The sequence below is a fragment of the Cantharellus anzutake genome (genome assembly GCF_015039405.1).
Source record: "Cantharellus anzutake strain C23 chromosome Unknown EI90scaffold_190, whole genome shotgun sequence".
NCBI classification, from domain to species: Eukaryota; Fungi; Basidiomycota; class Agaricomycetes; order Cantharellales; family Hydnaceae; genus Cantharellus; species Cantharellus anzutake.
In genome coordinates, this window is record NW_024067140.1 from 48,622 (window position 1) to 69,123 (window position 20,502).

The window sequence follows — 20,502 nt, forward strand, 5'->3', positions numbered from 1 at the left end:
GACCCTCTTCCTCTCCTGCTTCTACTTCACCCTCGTCCACCGCCCAGGGAAACTCATGGGGAAGCCGGATGCACTCTCCTGTCGAGCTGACCACCCGAAAGGGAAGGACGATAACGAAGGGCTGACCCTCCTCCAACCAGCCTGGTTCGAAGCTCGTGCGACGGAGGCGGTCTCAGTAGAAGGGGAGGAAGCAGGCATCCTAGAGAGAATACGCGGGGCAAAAGACCACGATGAGAGGGTGGTAAAAGCTATACGAGAGCTGAGGGAAGGGACGCTAAGATCGGACGAGTGGGAGGAGCAGGGAGACCTAGTCCTATACTGGGGGAGAGTGTACGTTCCAAAAGACCCCCAACTCCGTCACGATCTGGTACGGCTACACCACGACGCACGGGCAATGGGGCATCCAGGGCAATGGAAAACCTTGGAACTCGTCTCCCGTGACTACTGGTGGCCCCAGATGGCAGAGTACGTCAGGCGATATGTACGTGGGTGCGATACCTGCAACCGTGTTAAGTCGTTCCCCTCACGAAAAGTTGGGAAGCTCACCCCAAACAAAGTCCCCACCCATCGTTGGCAGGTGATCTCAGTGGACATGGTAGGGGAGCTCCCAGAGTCAAAGGGATACAATGCCATCCTCGTAGTGGTGGACCGCCTATCCAAACGCATCCACGCGGTCCCCACTGTGACGACCGTGGACTCGGAGGGTATCGCACGGCTCTTCCTAGAGCACGTCTGGAGGCACCATGGGCTCCCTGAGGAGATCCTCAGCGATAGAGGGAGCGCCTTCATCTCCCGCTTCTCAAAGGAGCTCGCGGACCTCCTAGGTGTCAAGCTCACCCCCTCTGCGCCCTACCACCCCCAGACGGATGGACAGATGGAGCGGGTCAATCAAGAGATCGAGGCCTACCTCTGGGTGTTCGTCAACCATTGCCAGGACGACTGGGCGGATTGGCTCCCCCTAGCGGAATTCTCTTATAATAACCGCATCCACTCCTCCACCCACTGAACCCCTTTCGAACTCGACACTGGCCAACACCCCAGGATGGGGACAGAACCCACACGCACGTCAGAGGTGGAAGCCACTGATGCATTCTCGTCAAGGATGATGAAAATGCAGGAGGAGGCGAAAGCAGCGCTGGAACACGCAGCGGACGAAATGGCCCGCTACTACGACCGAGATCGCGAGACGGCCCCAAAGTATCAAGAAGGTGACCAAGTCTGGCTCAACGCGCAAAACTACACGACCGACCGCCCGACCAAAAAGTTGGACCACAAATGGCTTGGCCCCTTCAAGATCGTCAAAGTTGTCTCCCCGGCTGCCGTCAAACTTCAACTTACTGCGTGACAGAAAGGAGTCCACCCAGTCGTATCCATGACAAACGTCAGACCATACCACCCGGACGACATCACGGAACAACCCACCGACCCACACCCGGGCCCAGAGCTCATAGACGGAGATGAAGAATATGAAGTCGAGAAAGTACTAGACTCTAAGTGGCTATGCCGGAAACTCTGGTATCTAGTGAAGTTTGCTGGCTGGCCAAACTCAGAGAACCAATGGCTCCAGCGAGACCACTTAGTCCACGCCCCCGACTGGATCGAGGAATTCCACAGGACGCACCCCCAGGCCCCGGGAAGAGAGAGGGAGAACCACCTGGCCGCTTCGAGGCGAAGCGGCTTAAGGAGGGGGTGATGTCAGGACACACCCACCTGACCTGGCCCCACCCGGCCCCACTTCACCTGGTACCCCGCCACCCAGCCTTCCCCTACCTCCTCCCCCTCGTCTTTCTTTCCTTCTTTCTCCATTCCACTCCCTCTTTACTTATCTCACCTTCTCTTTATTTTCTCTTTATTCTACACGGACGACCTTTCCTTGTATCAATGTACCATTGACCCACCCACAGCGCGCTCACGACATGCCCAGCCTGGGCGCCTCGGGCGACCCCCGCTATCTCCAGCTTGCGCGTTCACAGCGGATGCCCTCGGGATCCCCCACGGGGACACCCGGGTGACTACAGCTGTATGCGAGGATGATGTGGCACCCGTCATGTGACCTAAGCCGCATGTATATAAACATACCTGAAGTGGGAACCGAAGAAGTAGCCTTCTTCTCACCCTTTCCCACTTCAGGTAAGCAACATAGTATTCCCTTTTAATAATAATAACACCCTTTCCCACTTCAGTCTAAGTGGCCAGGGACTGCCTCCTGAGCCGGGCCCGCCAGTACACACGCCCGCTCCACACGCCGCTCGACTTCCAGTGTTGGGCGTCTCACCCGGGCCCCCTCTACCCCGGACGCGTCCCTGACAGGGTGGAGTCGTGGACCTCGGTGTGAGTGCCGTCCGAGCCGTTGAAGATGGTCCCAATGGCTAATTTTTGAATTGGCCATGTCGGAAGTTCCATACCACCCAGTATGGCGCATGCATCAAGGGAAACAAGGAGGCAATAATGAAGATAGCCTCGTAGCTCTCCAATCTGACATTCGATCTCACCAACTGTTTCATGGTGATAGTTCTCGGACTCCACAATCATCCGGGATTGAAGCAGCTTCTCAAGGTAGACATCCGATTCATGCTTGAGTATTGCCATAGTTTCATGATGTGAAGGGAGGATTTCTGCACAGCAGAGATGAGAAACAGTAGTCTGAATGTGGTGAAGAAGTTGTTTCAGCAACGAGTTCATGCCTATAATCCGCTCCCTCCACTCAGATGTTGGGAGCCAATTCAAACCGTCAGGGGAACGTTGCAAGTCAATATTAAGAATAGGCGATGGGATATAATGAAAAGGGGAATGGCATTCGATAAGCGGGAGGTGCAGGTGGAGTGGGTCAAAGCTGACTGGTCTCCGACAAAAGTCCACAAACTCGCGATATCTTTGAGAGGTGTTAAGGACACTTGTCCTCGTTGAAGGGGTGGCATTCACCCATGAGGCATACGATCCATTGTAGGAGCACATAGCATGGGTCTTCACCGCCATGATACGAATCAGTGTCTGACGGTAAGCATGCTTCACGGTGCCACCTAGGACATCCTTTATGTATTAGACTGGGAATGAGGCGATAGCAATCAGCTTACGGGATAATTCTGTTCTCCAATTTTCAGTGTGGGCTGCAGCCTCAGGGGTGGGGGAAAGTGGCTGAACGGGTCGAAGAGGCGCACCTGGCGAAAACATCACACTGTGTGAGAATAACAATTAAAACATTCCTAGACATACTATGCATACCTCAAATAACCATAGCATCTCTTAGCAAGGATGCTGTTCCTCCGTCCTGCACCATGATCTGTTCAACTGAGATGAAGCGTGCGATATCTGGTGGTGGTGCCCTTAGTCTTGGCGGTGGATTGTAGGAGGAGGGCAGGGGGAGTGGACGATGGGGTGGGGATTCTGGATGGTACTGCGAGATGGGGACTGGGGTATGGGCCGATGGGATTTGGGCTTCGCTGAACCGAACGTCTTCCATGGATGGAGGAGGGTGACGACGTTCTGGGTCATATGGAGGTGCTGGTGGCTCCACAGAGGATGGCAAGGGAAGTGAACAAGAAGGCTGGAATTCTGGTCGGTATTGGGGAATGGGAATGGAAGCTTGGGCTGATGGCATTCGGGCTTCGTGGAATCGACCTTCCACGGCTGGAGGTGGGGCGTGGTGGCGTGGTGGAGCATATGGAGGCTTTGCAGGCCCATGGCGATGGCGTGCAAAGGTTCTGGATCCTGAACAGTGCGTGAAACAGGAAGAAGGATGAGAGACTTCATGGGGCGAAGGCGATCTGGAGGACACCAGATGTGGATGCTGGGAGCTTCGATGAAGTGGATGCTGCTCACCCACTTGCACCTCAGAGAAATGGTACGAATCTGGTGGGAGACCAGGCGATCCTCTTCTTCGTGCAGGTGAGCGCTGGTGAGGGGAACAGCTTCGTCGATGCCACTGGTGAATGGAGCTTGGCCTCTGAGGGGGGACCTGTGGATGTGGCGAACACCCCCTAGGCCTTCCAGATTCCTCCCCTGACATCTTAGCTTGTCCTTCCACTCAAAAGAAGCTTGAGTTAACCCATCTCGCGTTCAAGGCATCAGCACACATTGTTCGACTAGGAGAAAATCGCTCCGGATCGCATCCCACCGCAAGAAGAGGTCAAATTGAGACTGCACGAATGTCTCAACATGGTGGATATACTGAGTTTTAAGATGCTTTCCCCCACGACAGTCCTCAACGACTGAGGAATCTGTCATATCCGTACAATCCCGACCCCCGCTCCGGGTGTCAGGGACTCGTCCGGGGTCGAGGGGGTCCGGGTATAACGTCCGGGACCGAGAGCCTGGCGGAGGGCGGATCGGGCGTGCGTACTGACAGGCCCGATGTGGGACAGCGGTCCCTGGCCACTTAGACTGAAGTGGAAAGTTGTTATTATTATTAAAGGAGGAATATTGTACTACTTACCTGAAGTGGAAAGTTGAGAAGAAGGCTACTTCTTCGGTTCCCACTTCAGGTTCGTTTATATACATGTGGCTTGGATCACATGACTGGTGCCACGTCACCCTCGCACACAGCCGTAACCACCCGGGTGTCTCCGTGGGAGATCCCGAGGGTATCTGGTGCAGGCGCGCGTGCTGGGCACAGCGGGAAGTCGCCCGAGGTGCCCGGGCCGGGTACAAAGTGGGCGCGCTGCAGATGGGTCAGTTGTACATTGATACAGAGAAAGTCGTCCGTGTAGAATAAAGAGAGAATAGAGAAGTAAGATAAGGAGAAACTGAGGAGGGGAGGATGAGGGGGAAGAAGGGAAAGGGGGAGGAGGTAAGGAGGGGTGGACCGGCGGGGTACCGGGTCAGGTTGGGCCGGGTGGAGCCGGGTCAGGCGGGTGTGCCCTGACACCGGGCTCCCGGAACTCTGAACCTGACTTCCAGAGTCCTACCCTACTGCTGTCCGCTCCGATACTCATCTTGGACCGAACATCACCCCTTCCGTCACCTCCTCCTTGCTGACTTCCAAGAGGTTACCCCACCTCCGGCTCCAAACACCACCTTCGGTCCGACTCCGGAACATTCCGGGTCCGACCTCATCCTCGACACCTTCCAGATGAGCATGCAACACCTATGCCCCCAACTCCGGACCTCCGCTCCGGAATCCCGTTCACGTCTCTGTCTCCGGAACCTCCGGTCTTAGCTCTGACCTCGGACTTTGACCCCACCTCCGCTTATACCCATTGTATTGGTTAGCTCATTCCATTTAATTACCTTTGCCAATATTCCGGAGTTTAACTTCCGAGTTCGGACTTTCCGGACTTACATCAGACCTTGCAACTATTGCATTGCTCCATTCAATTCCGCTATTCTCCCTCATTCCTATTTGGGCTGCTGCTTCCTTTCTATTCAGTCAGCTGGCCATTCCCCACTCCCATCCTCCTTCCTTCCTCTTTGGGCCTTGGCCCTTCACTCCTCCTTTGGGAAACACCATTGAGTCAAACACTTGACCCTTGGTGTTGTTCCTCCTTCCAGCTCCCTTTGTCTGCTTTCGGAGTAACCATGCTGGGAGCAGAGGCGAGAGGTGCGTGACGTTGATAGTACAGGAGAATTATCCCTTTCTGAGGCTGACGCAGAAGGCTCCTCTTCATCCCAGTCGTTCTTGCTAAGGAACTCTTCTGGATCGGATGAAACCCCATCATCATCCTCTGGGCGGTGGAATGGATGACCATGGAATCTCAGCAGGATATGTCCATCCTGTGTCAAAGTGTACAGAGAAAAGAACCGAACCGCCCCAGGAGGGTACGTTGGTCCGGTGGGCCTGTAACGGTTGCAATAATGGGTATCGTCGAATATTGAGGCCATCTCATGCAATATGCCGAGCGATCCTGATGCTGCATAATCGATATTCTCTATGTAGTGCTGCACGCAGATGCATTCCGCAATACCCTGGTCATTGTCCATTGTTGCCTTCCTCATAGACTTCGTCCACTTGGATGGGTCAAGCCTCTTGAGGAAGACTTCTCTGAAAGTCTTTCCTACAGTCCAGCCGGCTTTACTGTCAGGGTATGTGAAGGGAATAGGCTCGGGCGATGGTATAGGCGGCGGAATAGGATGAACAAAACACCGCAAATCCTGTCACGCTCCATGGGGAAATTGGTTATATTCTGGAGGAAAGAGTTCAGAGTCGTTTTGTATACATGAATTAATCGCATTTTGAAGCCATGGTCAGGGAATGAGGATTAAGGATGGAAGGATGTATACATCAAACACAGCATGATAGTAATGCATTGAGTACAATGGATCCAGTTTACATCTCTGAAACGTTCCATCCAGTGAATGATCCACAACAGGACTAATCACCTCCTCCACCTTCGCAATTCGTTCCGCACCTGAAAGCAAGCAATCGGGACGCAGTGGGCCATCCTGTGTGGGTGGCCCAAGTGCACGAATATAGAATACACCCTGATGGTTTACTTTCCAGCCTTGGTGAGCGCACTCAGCATTGGGAACAGGGATAGGCGATGTCACAACAGCTTCAGAGCTCATGTTTGCGAATGCGAATGCAGTGCAAGCTGGAGGAAAGTGGCTTCATGGAGGAAGGCAGTAAGATGGCAGCTGGAAGATCAGCCGTGTGTAAAGCCAGGTGTGGCCTGGTATCAGGCTTCGAGCTAGGGTGCTGGGCGAAAAGGTGCAAAGACGACAAACACAGAGATATCTATTGTACCCTGGTACAGCAGCGTGTAAGCACTCCACATGACCTGAGTAGTTGGAGATGTGTCGAAAGCCAGGCATGGCCTACCGGTGGGCTTTGCCCTGGGATGCCGAGCAAAGGGAAGTCAAAGCGACAAATGCAGTGGAAAGATCTCTCACACCCTGGTACAGCAGGGTGTAAACACCCCGCACGACCTGAGTGATTAGAGTGGGCAGGGGCATCTGATATGTCTGTAATAGCAGTGAGTCACTAGAACACTCTGCTTTCCAGAAACACCAAATGCCGCTAAGCTGTGGCTCCTCTGTTTTGAATGGGAACTGTAGAATATATTAAGTGAGGTAGTACTTACTTGACGATGCAGCTATATGTCTGGGACCTGAGATCCCCTGACTGAGAGAAAGATGTGACACTGGCCACAGTGGCGGAGCCACAAGGTGAGGAAGCAAGATGGGGAGAGGTGGAGCAGGCAAACTAAACTGGCTCGTGACCTCTATTGAATTAATTGTGACAATATTGTCATGGAATCCAGAGTGCTGACAGTGTCAGCACTTCTGCTTGAGAGGCTGCATGTTCAGTGGCAGTGAGATCAGACCTAGCATCCAGAGTGCCGACAGTGTCAGCACTTGTGCTTGAGAGGCTTCATATTGAGTGGGAGTGCAGTGCAACCCTACCCAACCCTAGCAATCCTAGCATCCAAAGTGTCATATCCCAATCCCGACCTCTGCTCCAGGCTCCTGGAACTCCGAAACTGACTCTGGAGCCCTACTTCCCTTCCGTCACCTTCTCCTTGCTGACTTCCAAGAGGTTATCCCACCTCCGGCTCTGACACCACCTTCGGTCCGACTCCGGAACATTCCAGGTCCGACCTCAACCTCGACACCTCCCAGACGAGCACGCAACACCTATGCTCCTGACTCCGGACCTCCACTCCGGAATCCCATTCGTGTCTCTGTCTCTGGAACCTCCAGTCTTAGCTCCGACCTCGGACTTTGACCCCACCTCCACTTATACCCATTGTATTGGTTAGCTCATTCCATTTAATTACCTTTGCCAATATTCTGGAGTTTAACTTCCGAGTTCGGACTTTCCGGACTTACGTTGGACCTTGCTGTCAGGGATGCATCCGGGGTCGAGAGGGCCCGGGGGTAATGTCCGGCACTGAGGCTGTTGCGGGGTGTGGAGCGGGCGTGTGTACTGGTGGGCCTGATCCAGGACAGTGGTCCCTGGCCACTCAGGCTGAAGTGGAGAATGTGAGAAGAAGGTTACTTCTTCGGTTCCCACTTCAGGTACATTTATGTACATGTGGCTTGAGTCACATGACAGGTGCCACGTCATCCTTGGAGGCAGCTGCAGGCATCCAGGTGTCCCCATGGGGGATCCCGAGAGCGTCCGCTGCATGCGCACGTGCTGGGCACAGCGGGAAGCCATCCAGGGTGTGTGGGCCGGATGGGTCAATAGTACATTGATACAAAGGAAGGTGGTCCATGTAGATAGAAAGAAATAAACAGGAAGAGGAAGATGAGAAGAATGAAATAAAGAAAGGGGAAGGAAGAGGGAAAAGAAAGGGGAGGAGAGGGAGGAAGGAGGGGGAGGGGGATAGACAGCGGGGAGTGGGTGTGGTGTGGCCAGGTGGGTCCGGGTGGACCCGGGTCAGGCGGGTGTGCCCTGACACTTGCAACTATTGCATTACTCCATTCAATTCCGCTATTCTCCCTCATTCCTATATGGGCTGCTGCTTCCTTTCTATTCAGTCAGCTGGCCATTCCCCACTCCCATCCTCCTTCCTTCCTCCTTGGGCCTTGGCCCTTCATTCCTCCTTTGAGAAACACCATTGAGTCAAACCCTTGACCCTCGGTGTTGTTCCTCTTTCCATCTCCCTTTGTCTCCTTTCGGAGTACCCTTGCTCCTTTTGATTCCGGACCCCTCCTTATATACAATGTACTTAGTAACTTGTAACCTCAGTCCGAAATCGACCTGAATTCCCCCCAAGAGACTTTCCCTCTGCTAGATCCGAAATTAGGGACCCCCAGGACAACCAGCAATGGCACAGCACTCCACCTGAGTCGCTGAGGCTGAGGTCCTTCCACGCTAAGTCTCTGATTCCACTCTGGAGTCATCCGAATCCACCCGTTCTAACACAAAGTGCTGACAGTGTCGGCACTTCTGCTTGAGAGGCTGCATATTGAGTGGCAGTGAGGTCTGACCTAGCATCCAAAGTGCCAACACTGTTGGCACTTCTCCTTGAGAGCCTCTGTAGTAGGTGGCAGTGCAGTGGCAGTACAGCCAGAGCCAGCATCCAGAGTGCCGACACTGTCGGCACTTCTGCTTGAGGTTCTTCATAGTAGGTGGCAGTGCAACCCTACCCAACCCTAGCAATCCTAGTGTCCAGAGTGCTGACACTGTCGGCACTTCTGCTTGAGAGGCTGCATGTTCAGTGGCAGTGCAGTGGCAGTGAGCTCAGAGCCAGCATCCAGAGTGCCAACAGTGTCAGCCCTTCTGCTTGAGAGGCTGCATGTTCAGTGGCAGTGCAGTGGCAGTGAGCTCAGAGCCAGCATCCAGAGTGCCAACAGTGTCAGCCCTTCTGCTTGAGAGGCTGCATAGTGAGTGGCAGTGCAGCAGCAGTGCAGCCAGAGCCAGCATCCAAAGTGCCAACAGTGTCAGCACTGCTCCTTGAGAGCCTCCATAGTAGGTGGCAGTCAGACCCAGCATCCATCCAGCCTCCCAGCCTCCCAGCCTCCCAGCATCCCAGCCTCCAGAGTCCAGCATCCAGTCCCCACTCCAACTCCCAACATCCCAAAGGTCGAGCATCCAAGTCCAAAAAATCACCCTATAACCCAACCCAAACAACCATACCCAACTCAAACAGACCAGTCTGTAAATTGGATGATATCTATCCATTTACACTGAAACAAAAAGATAGGCTGTCCTAAGGATAGTTAATCTTAAGTTTTAACAAGATTGGGTCCATTATTTCGCAAATAATGGAAAAACTACTTGCCTTTTATGGAACTACATACTTCCATTAAATTTTACAGCATTGTAGCTTTCTGTTCCATATTTTATCATAATTTTAGGATAACTATAACTATGGTAAAATCTGATTTCCACCCAAGATCAACAAAGATTAATAGGATTTCAGATGTGGGATGCTTTCCAGGTGCACAGACCTGTACTGTGCAAGTATAAATACTAGGCAAAAAGGGCTGATGAGTCCCCCCAGACAAAAGTCCCCTGTGTTCCAGTAGGAGCAAGGGTCTCCTCTTTCTGCCTGCAACTTCAGCCCAGGACAATTTCTATCTTTGACAACCCAACCCAGAGCCAAAGATCAACACATTCTGACACAATGACTGATCCTGATCACCTTGCTGCTAGAATTGCCAGCACCCAGATTGCAGACAGCAACCCACAGGCATCATGGAATTGGATGGAGACAAAGCTGTCTGACCTTACATGGATTGTCAAGCGGTCTTGACTCCCACTGGACTGGATTCAAGCAGAGCAGCTGGAGAACCCAGTGTGCAATGAACTGACAGAGTGGCTCAAAGAAAACTATGACCACTTGGATGCCAGATTTCACATAAGCCTCATTGCTGCATTGGTTCTCACAGCCTGGGCTCCCTCCCATCGAATCAAACATAATGAGGGCAACATTCCATCAGAATGCAAGAAAGGTGCAAACATGGTGGAGTATGCACACAGCCTTGTATGGGACCATGAATATTGGACAACTCAATCAGGATGGAAAGCCAAAGTGCCACTCTTCCACCTGTGGCTGATATTTATCTCAGCCATTGTAGTGGAGGAGAGTCCTTGGTGGCAAAGGGAGGAACGAAAAGTGCAGACTCAATCAATCAAAAAGGCATCCCATACACCTGAGCAGGAGGAGAATACAAATATGATGAGTGCTTTCCATACCAAACTACATATGTCCTCCCACTTATGTTCACACTGGCTTAGAGGAGCTAACGAATAATTGTTATTTGGAATTCTTCACAGAGCGGAAAGGAATCACAGTGGCTATCCTTGTCCCACTCAATCTGGTGGAGGCCTGCAGTCCCAATGCTTTCAAGCCAGGAAGCCGCTTTCTGAAGGACTGGAAACTCCATACAAAGGCAATTGTCAGAGACCAGATTTTAAGACGAAGGAATGTCTCCGTAACGGAGGGCTTTGGCCTCAGCGACTTCTGCCAGGAGCGCTGTGCCTAGTGACACGTCCGTGCCCTAACTTACTGACTGGCACTTAGAACCTAGTGGGGGTAACTCTAGTTGATTTATTTGCTGGGGCGTAACCTATGTACAAGTAGTGTATATATATGGTTACAGTGGAGACGGTTCCGCAATTGGCGGAGCCGGACGGAGCGGAGCTAACGGGGTTAAGACATTAGCCGACTGAATATTACCGACGAGTCGGTTCGCGGGGTTAGCAGAAAGGCAGGCGTTAACCCAGAAACGGAAAGGAGGGATAAGCCCGAAGGTGGACTCTGCAGGGCAGGCGAGTGTATTGCCCAGCGGAGGCGGGAGTGCGCTAGCGGACGTCGGAGCTGTCCGGAAGTCTTCGGGGCTCCGTACTTAGGGAGGCGTAGGTAATAAATTGAAATGAGGGGGTGGTGGTCATCGAGGGGCACCGGGGGGTTTGCAGAATACGGGGGCTCCGAGGTTGGTGAGGGGGGAGCGGAGTTAGGACGGAGGGGTCGGAGAGCCCGGGAGTCGATGGCCGGGGATGGATATGACAGCAATGCTTGGAGCTGGGCTGGCAACTGTTTACAAGCACCTGGCACAACCAGCACACATTGTCCTGTGTTCTGTGCAGTGCATCACTTCTTGGGTGATGAGTGCCGCAGACTACACATAGGAGAGAAATTCTGGGTCCCAGCCTTTAAGATGTGTGTCCCTTCCAACTCATTGAGACACAAGGCTTCAGAACAATCCCTATGTGAAGATTCAGAGTCATCAGATGATGATGATGAAAATCCTGGGGTGAGTGCCCATCCACACAAATGTCATCACATCCTCTAGCCATACTCTTGAGAACCTGGTCATCATCATATATTTGTGTACATAAGTACAACCCCAATCACAACTGTGTTTTCATGCAGGCATGGTTGTATCCATGTTCGCAAACAATGATACGACCCAACTGATAGCCATCTTTTTGCAATCTCATTCATGTTTGCTACCTTATCATTGTGCACAAACATCAGTATGGCCCTGTAAACAAAATGAAGATAACAGTTACACAACACATCTAGCTGTCAGAGACCAGGTTCGAGACGAAGGAAAGTCTCCATGGCGGAGGGCTTCGGCCTCAGCGACTTATGCCAAGAGCGCTGTGCCTAGTAACACATCCGTGCCCTAACTTACTAACTGGCAACCAGAACTGAAGGGGGGTAACTCAAGTCGATTTTATTACTGAGGTGTAACCTATGTACAAGCTGGAGATATATATATGGTTACAGCAAGGACGGGTCCGCAAATGGTGGAGCCGAATGGAGCGGAGCTAACGGGGTTAAACATTAGCCGACTGAATATTACCGACGAGTCAGGTCGTGGGGTTAACGGAAAGGCAGGTGATAACCCAGAAACGGAAAGGAGGGATGGGCCCAAAGGTGGGCTCTGCAGGGCAGGCGAGTGTATTGCCCAGCGGAGGCGGGGGTGCGCTAGCAGATGTCGGAGCTGTCCGGAAGTCTTCAGGGCTCCGTACTTAGGGAGGCGTTGGTAATAAATTGAAAGGAGGGGGTGGTGACCATCGAGGGGTACCAAGAGGATTGCGGAATATGGGAGCTCCGAGGTTAGTAAAGAAGGAGCGGAGGTAGGCAGGAGGGATCAGAAGTCGATGGCCAGGAATGGATATGACAGTATCCCCTTCTTAGGCCTGAACCCTTGAAGGCCCAGAATTAGTAAGATGAGGGGAGCTGCACTTACAGAAAGAAAAGCAAATGAGGAAATGAAAATGAAAATGGAAGTGAGGAGTGGAGGGGAAAAGGAGGAATGGGAGAGGAGTCGGGGTTCCTAAGGAGCTTCGGGTCCAGGCTTCGCTGGGTACCGAGAGTGGAACGCTTCGACGAGGTCGGAGGCGTGATCGAGTTCGCCAGCAAGGAGCCATTGGGTCTCCTCTGTCATATCCGTGCATACCCGACCCCGACCCGACTTCCGGACCTCCACCCTCTTCACCTCCGGAGTCATAACCTACCGCTGCCTTTCCGATACTCACCTTCGGTCTCGGCAACACACCCCTCCTCTTACCTCTCCGACCCCTTCTCCGTCCGTTCCGATACTCATCTCGGACCGAACATCGCCCTACTCGCCACCCTTCCTACAACTCCGCTCCCCCCTCACCACACCTCCACCCTCCCGTCATCCCCTACGCTATCTCCGTCCGTTCCGATATCCACCTTCGGACCTGACTACTCTTCCTTACCTGTCCCCTCTCTCATTCCTCCGCCACCCTTCCGCCAAGTTACGACCATCCACCGCTGTTCCGTACTTCACACTCGGACACCGTTCGTACCTTACTCCGAGCCTCCGTCATAGTCCATACCTCGGACTTTGACTCCACCTCGGTCTTAGTCCATTGCATTGGTGACCTCATACTACGTGAACACCATTGCCAATATTCCTCGGACTTCCAACCCCGCCTCCGTAACCTCCGTAAGCTCCGCAACCCCCGAGCTTCGCGGACCGCCTCCGGCACTCTCGCCGTTTGTAATGTATTTCTCGCAATTCCCCCTCATCCCTATTTGGACTACTGCTTCTTTCTATTCTAGCCAGTTAGTCATCACCCCCACTTCCCCTCATCCTCCTGCCCCTCTGGGCCTCGCCCACTCTACCTCCTTTCGGATGTATCACAGGTCTTGCCCTATGACCTTCGGTACCACTCCGCTCCCTCTAACCCTTTGTTCCCGTTCGGACGTCTTCGTTCCGATTCGGTCACCCTTTGTTTCTCCTTGTGCTTTTGCCCCTTCCTTATATATATCGGCGCTTGTACATACTCGTCTGGTTCCAGTCCGAAATCGACCTGAAATGCCCCCAAGAGACTTCCTGCTCACCTACTGTGAAATTAAGGACCAAATGGACAAACAGCAATGGCACAGCGCTCCGCTTGAGTCGCTGAGGCCAAGGTCCCTCCACGCTAAGTCTCTGATTCCACTCCGGAGTCGTCCGTTTCCGCCCATCTCTAACATCCTCGTCGGTCCCTTCATAGCCTAGCCACTTGACCAGGTAGAGCAACTTATTGCATCTACGTCAGTCGATCTTGGAGTCGAGTATCTCCTCGATCTTGAACTCCATCTCGCCTTCGATTTCTACAGGAGGCGGAGGTGGCTGGTGGCGGTTCGGAATGATGTTCAGGATGGAGGGTTCGATCTGTGAGACATGGAACACCGGGTGGATGGCTTGCATGTTTTCCAGCAGGTGGAGAGTGAGGGAGTGAGTTCCAACATGGGTGATGATCTCGAATGGGCCGAGGTTTTTCTTGGAGAGCTTTTTGGAAGGTCGGGTGGAGCGGAAATACTTGGCCTTTACATAGACCGAGGTTCCTACTTCGAAAGCTGGGGCAGGACTCCGATGGGAGTCTGCCAGGCCCTGATAACGGATCTGAGCAAGATGCATTTCCTTGCAAAGGAAGTGGTGGAGGGAGTCGAGATCGATGGAGTACTCTTGGGCACGTACTGATGTCAGGTCTCGCTCCAGGTGAACGGTGATGTTCGGATGGTAGCCTTTGTTGGCGAAGAATGGGGAGACACCCGTGGTGGCATTCGGAGCATTGTTGTATGCGAACTCTGCGAGAGGCAGGAGTTCGGACCAATTGTCCTGCTGGTAGTTACTGTAGATGCGCAGGTACTGCTCGAGCGTCTGGTTCATCCGTTTGGTCTGACCGTCTCCTTCCGGATGATAACCGGAGGTGAAGTGGAGGCGGATGTCGAGGGCCTTACCAAGTGAACGGAAAAAATGAGAGACAAACTCCGGACCCCTGTCGGAGGTGATGTGGGCTGGAACTCCGTGCTTGGAGAACACATGGAGGAGGAAGAGCTTGGCCAGTTCCAGGGAGGTGATGGTGTCGTGGGTAGGAATGAAAATGCACTGTTTGGACAGGCGGTCCACGACAACCAAGATGGAAGTGAATCCGGAAGAGGAGGGTAGCTGTTCGATGAAATCCATGGAGATGGAGTTCCAAGGACGTTCGGGGATGGGGAGTTGTTTGAGTAAGCCATAAGGCTTATGACGGGGGACTTTGGCACGGGCACAAGAAGTGCAGGAGGATACGTAACTCTTGATGAAGTTACGGATGCCCGGCCAGGTATACTCACAACATACTAGGTCCAGAGTCCGGTTTTGCCCGAAGTGTCCGGAAAGTTGGTGGTCATGTTTGTCTCGCAAAATGCGGAGACGGAGATCGTTAGAGTCTGGAACGTAAATGCGATTGTCCAGCCTTAAGAGGCCTTCAGCATCAACGGACCAGCGGGAATTGGGGAGGTTGGGGGAAGCGAGATGAGAAGAGATTGTGGTGTTGGAGGAGAGGGAGGTTAGGATGTCTCGATGAAGAGCCTCTGTGTCGACGAGTACGGCTGCTCGGATTACTGTGGCAGCTAGGAACGTTGTAAGCGTGCTAGGGATGTAGCCCAGCAGCAAACAAGAAAAGAAAAAAGGGGGCAAATGAAATCTTACTACCGGTATGGCCGCACACGGTCCCGGTGCAAGTGCACGATACTAATAAATTCTTTTAAAACTCAGAACTCACCCTGGTCCTTCTTGGACAGTCGTCAGGGAGTCAGACTAAGCTCTTTAATCGTATGGGAGGGTCGCTCAACACCACAGTCTTTGTAGCACAGATGAGGGGTCCAACAACTGTAAGTACAATGCAAACTGGGTGTATATATAGAAAAAAAAGAGAAATCAGAACAAAAAACAAGTAAAATAGCCGATGGATGGTGGCGATGGAAACAGGAAGAATGTTGAGAGCTCGGCTAAGAAACAATAAGGCAAAAAAAATGTCCACAAGGTAACAATAAAATCAATAATTGAGGCCCATAAGGTCAATATCAACCATCAATCTCGCTTCTCCACCGCATATCCGTCATCCTAACTCCCGTCCCGTCCTCCCATCCTCTCCTCCTGATCCGTCGCTGTCCTTCAAGCTCAAAATCGTGTGAATTGGTGGAGAATTGGTGGAGATATGGGGGAAATGGTGGATATCCGTGAATTTTGGGGAAGTGGCAATATGAGTCTTGAGAAAAAAAGCATGGAAAAAATTGGAAAAAATGGGGAAATGTTCCGTGGGCATTGTGAATGTGTCGGAGGCTTGAGGGTGCTCGTTGGAGCCTCGAAAAACGTGGTTCTGGCCTTGTTTGTGTGGTACTTGCTGTGCCCTCCTACAACGTGGCTCGTAAGGACGCAGTGAGCTGCTCCGAAGTGAAGACCGGTCGGAAGTTCTGCGGATTGACGCGAGCGTAGTCCATATCCCCTTCTTTGGGATAGACGTCCCAGCGTCTAGTCAACGCATCTGGTTCAACTCCGAGTCTTCCGGGACGGAATCGGACAGTCATGTGGAATTGGGAGAGGAACTCAGACCAGCGGGCTTGCCGCCGGGTCAAGAGTTTGGTGGTGGAGAAATACTCGAGGTTCTTGTGGTCGGTGACGACGTCGATTGGGGTTCCTGAACCTTCGAGGTAGTGACGCCATGATCGGAACGCATCATGAATGGCAAGCAGTTCCTTGTCATGGGTGTCGTAATTGAGCTCCGGCGCCGAGAGTGTTCTAGAGCGGAAAGCGACGGGGCGAATCTCTCCGTCATCACAAGAAATGGAAAGGATTCCAGAGATCATGTAATCGGAGGCGTCGGTTTCTACAATGAGGGGGGCGTCAGGTAGCCAATGTGTGAGGATAGGAGTGGTAGTGAAGGCTTCTTTCAAGGTGTTGAAAGCAGAGTGACAATTGTCAGAGAATAGCCAGGGGGCTCCTTTACGCATGAGGCGTGTCAAGGGGACCACAATGTCGGAGTATTGGTGGATGAAACGCCAATAGAAGTTAGCGAAACCAAGGAAGGATTGGACATCCTTGACTTTACAGGGCTCGGGCCAATCTTGAACGGCTTTGACCTTCTCGATGGACATGGTGAGTCCGGAAGGAGAGAGGCAGTAACCGAGATATTCCGTAGTGTCCATATGAAACCCGCATTTCTTTGGATTGGCATATAGGCCGTGTTTGCGGAGTCTCCTAAGGACTTCTCGGACATGCTCCTGATGTGAAGCCATGTCTTCCAAGTAGGTAAGGATGTCGTCAAGGTAGACTACCACAGAAACGTCCAAGAGGTCAGCAAAGATCGTGTTGACGAATCGCTGGAAGGCCGCAGGTGCATTTGTGAGACCGAATGGCATGACAAGCCACTCATAGAACCATAGCGCGTGCGGAAGGAGGTCTTCCATTCGTTGCCTGCTGCAATGCGAACCAGGTGGTAAGCATGCCGGAGGTCGAGTCTGGTGTAGACCATGGCACGGCTAGGTGCATCAAGGAGGTCGGAGATGTGGGGAAGTGGGTAGCGATCCTTTTTGGTGATCTTGTTCAGCCCTTGGAAGTCGACGCAAAGGCGGAGGGATCCGTCCTTCTTGTGGACGAAGAGGACCGGTGCCGCGTGAGCGGAAGTAGCAGGGCGAATGAACCCAGAGGCCAGGTGTTCATCTAAGAATGCCTGGAGGGCCTCGAGTTCCGAAGTAGAGAGAGAGTATGTAGTACCCAAGGGTGGGGAAGTGCCTTCCTCAAGGTCGATCTTTAGGTCGTGCTCATGGTGCAGTGCCAGCGTCGGGGCTTTGCTCTTACTGAACACATCCGCGAACTCGTGATACTCCTTCGGAACGGCCGAGAGGTCGACGGAATCGGTGTGGGATGAGGCAGCCCTCAAGCGGCTTTCCTCGGAAGGGATGGTTAGGCTGTAGGATACCGATCCTTCAAGTCGACAAGCCTTTGCAAATGCGGAACGGCTGATGAACTCGATAGATGGTAACGGAGGAGTAGTAGCCTGTGACTGAGGTGCTGGCGAAACATCAGATGGTTGGATGTTGGACGATGGCAGTGGTGCCGGAGACGACGGGGGAGAGCTCGGAGTGACTGTCTTGGTAGGTTCGGAAGTTCGGAACGTAATACTGCTTGAGACCCAGTCAATCAACGGATTGTAGCGGGTAAGCCAGTTGTGTCCTAGGACTAGGGAACATGATCCATCCAGCAATGTGACAAGGAAAGTCGTGGGGGTGATGTTTCCGGAAGCGAAGCGGAGGGGAATATCAACGGCATGGGTTATGATTGAGTTGGTGCTACCGTCGAATAGGCGTAGTTGTAGGGGTTTAATCTGGTATGTCTTCAAGGCCAACTTTTTTACGAATGTGTCATCGATGAAGCAGTCCGAAGACCCAGAGTCTATGAGTGCGGGTATGTTCTCATAGGAGCGGAAAAGTTTATTTTGTGTCCTAACATTGGATGGAGGGGAAACAGGAGAAGTGAAAGAAGAGAAGCAGAGAGAGGTGGATCGATCTACGGAAGTAGTCGGAGGGGGCGGAGGAGAGAGTGGTACATCAGCAACACTATCTACAATGGGTAGGACATTAACCGAAGGGTCAACATTGAGAGGGGAAAATAGACCATTTGAAAGAGAAAAGGAAATGGGAATGTGGAGGGAGGTTAAGTCGGAAATGGAAGACACGTTTAAACGCACTTCTTTGAGCACACGGAAGGAAGGATTGCAACCCCCGGTCCGTGCGGAGTCCACGGGGGTGCGGACTAATTTTTTGCTTCTGCAGAAGCGGCTCCTTGCTCCTCGGTCTGGGCCGAATGGGCCTTAGATGTGCGAGAAGAAGACTTGGGACAGTCCTTGACCATGTGGCCAGACTGACCGCAGAACATACAAAGTTTCTCGTCGAGACGACACTTATGCTCTTGTGGCATGAGCTTGCCGTTGTCTCCGAGTTTAGATGAGAGGTCCGGCTTAGCGGAGCTGGCCTCGGACTTCTTATTGTCCCTCGGAGGCCTACTACCGGAAGCGGAGTTGAAAGAGGAGGAAGAAGGGACGGGGTCGGAACGAGAAGTGGCGGTGGACTTGTCGAAAACGTTAGAGGAAGAGGGTTTCGCATGACATGTAACTTCCGATTTACGCTCCCAATAGCGTGCATCGAGAGTTTGGGACAGGGTGCGAAGTTCGGAGAGAGTAGAGGGTTTACCTACTCTGGCAATATCGTCCTTGATACGTTCCGGCAATCCGTTATAGAAGAAACGACGAAGCGCAGCTTCTCCGTAACCGTGAAGTTGAGAGGCATGTCGGTTGAACTCGATGACGTATTTATTGATGTGGTGCCCGTCTTTCATGTCCAGGGTCATCAGTTGAACCTCGGCGTTGCCCACAGGATTGTGAGGGCCGAAGTTAGTTTGAAGTTCATTAATGAACTCTTGATAATCATTCATCCATCGCGGACGAAGCGTAGAATTCTGATCGAATAATAGATCCAGCTCGAACCAATCGAGGGCCATCCCCTTGAGGTAGGACTGCACAAAGATGACCTTAGTGCGGTCGCTAGCAAAAGCGAGGGGACGGTCCTGGAAATTGAGCTCGCATTGGACCAAGAATACTCGGAGTTCTCAGGGATCCTTTCTGTTGAACTGTTCGGGCTCACGGACTTTGGTCCGGAGAGCAGAGGATGGTGGTGGTGGTGGGCACCCGGTGTGACGAGCCAGACTGGCAATGGCTTGGGCTAATTGTGCAATAGCCACGTTGGAGGTGGGTTCAGCATCGTCGGTGGTTGGGACAGTGGGGATGGGAGGATCAGCAGGAGGAGGGTCGACGAAGTCGGGGACCTCGGAACCGAGTCCAGAGAAGTGGGCGGGGTCTATGGGTTGTTCCGTGGTGTCTCCGAAGTCGGAATCTGCAACTGGTGATCGATTCCTAACGGGGCGCATGATCGGAGTCGATGGAAGAGGGGTTTCAAGGTTAGAAAAGCTTCGAAACTCAACTGGGTTTCTCGCCAATCGACTAGGACCAGGCTGAGAGGGTTCTGGGGAAGGTGAGGCAGAGTTGGGAACTAATGTGCGTAGTTGTGAACGAGTGCAGAGGACTTTTGGTGCCATACAAGACGTGTACTAGTCAGGGAGTAATAAAATACTGTCAGAGACCAGGTTCGAGACGAAGGAAAGTCTCTGTGGCGGAGGGCTTCGGCCTCAGTGACTTATGCCAAGAGCACAGTGCCTAGTAACACGTCCATGCCCTAACTTACTAACTGGCAACCAGAACTGAAGGGGGGTAACTCTAGTCGATTTTATTACTGAGGTGTAACCTATGTACAAGCTGGAGATATATATATGGTTACAGCAAGGATGGGTCTGCAAATGGTGGAGCCGAACGGAGCGGAGCTAATGGGGTTAAACATTAGCCGACTGAATATTACCGACGAGTCGGGTCGCGGGTGTCATATCCATACAATCCCGACCTCCGCTCCGGGCTCCTGGAACTCCGAACTCCGACTTCCAGAGTCCTACTTCCCTTCCATCACTTTCTCCTTGCTAACTCCCAAGAGGTTATCCCACCTCCGGCTCGGACACCACCTTCAGTCCGACTCCGGAACATTCCGGGTCTGACCCCAACCTCGACACCTTCCAGACGAGTACACAAAACCTATGCTCCCAACTCCGGACCTCCGCTCCGGAATCCCGTTCGCGTCTCTGTCTCCGGAACCTCCGGTCTTAGCTCCGACCTCGGACTTTGACCCCACCTCCGCTTATACCCATTGTATTGGCTAGCTCATTCCATTTAATTATGTTTGCCAATATTCCGGAGTTTAACTTCCGAGTTCGGACTTTCCG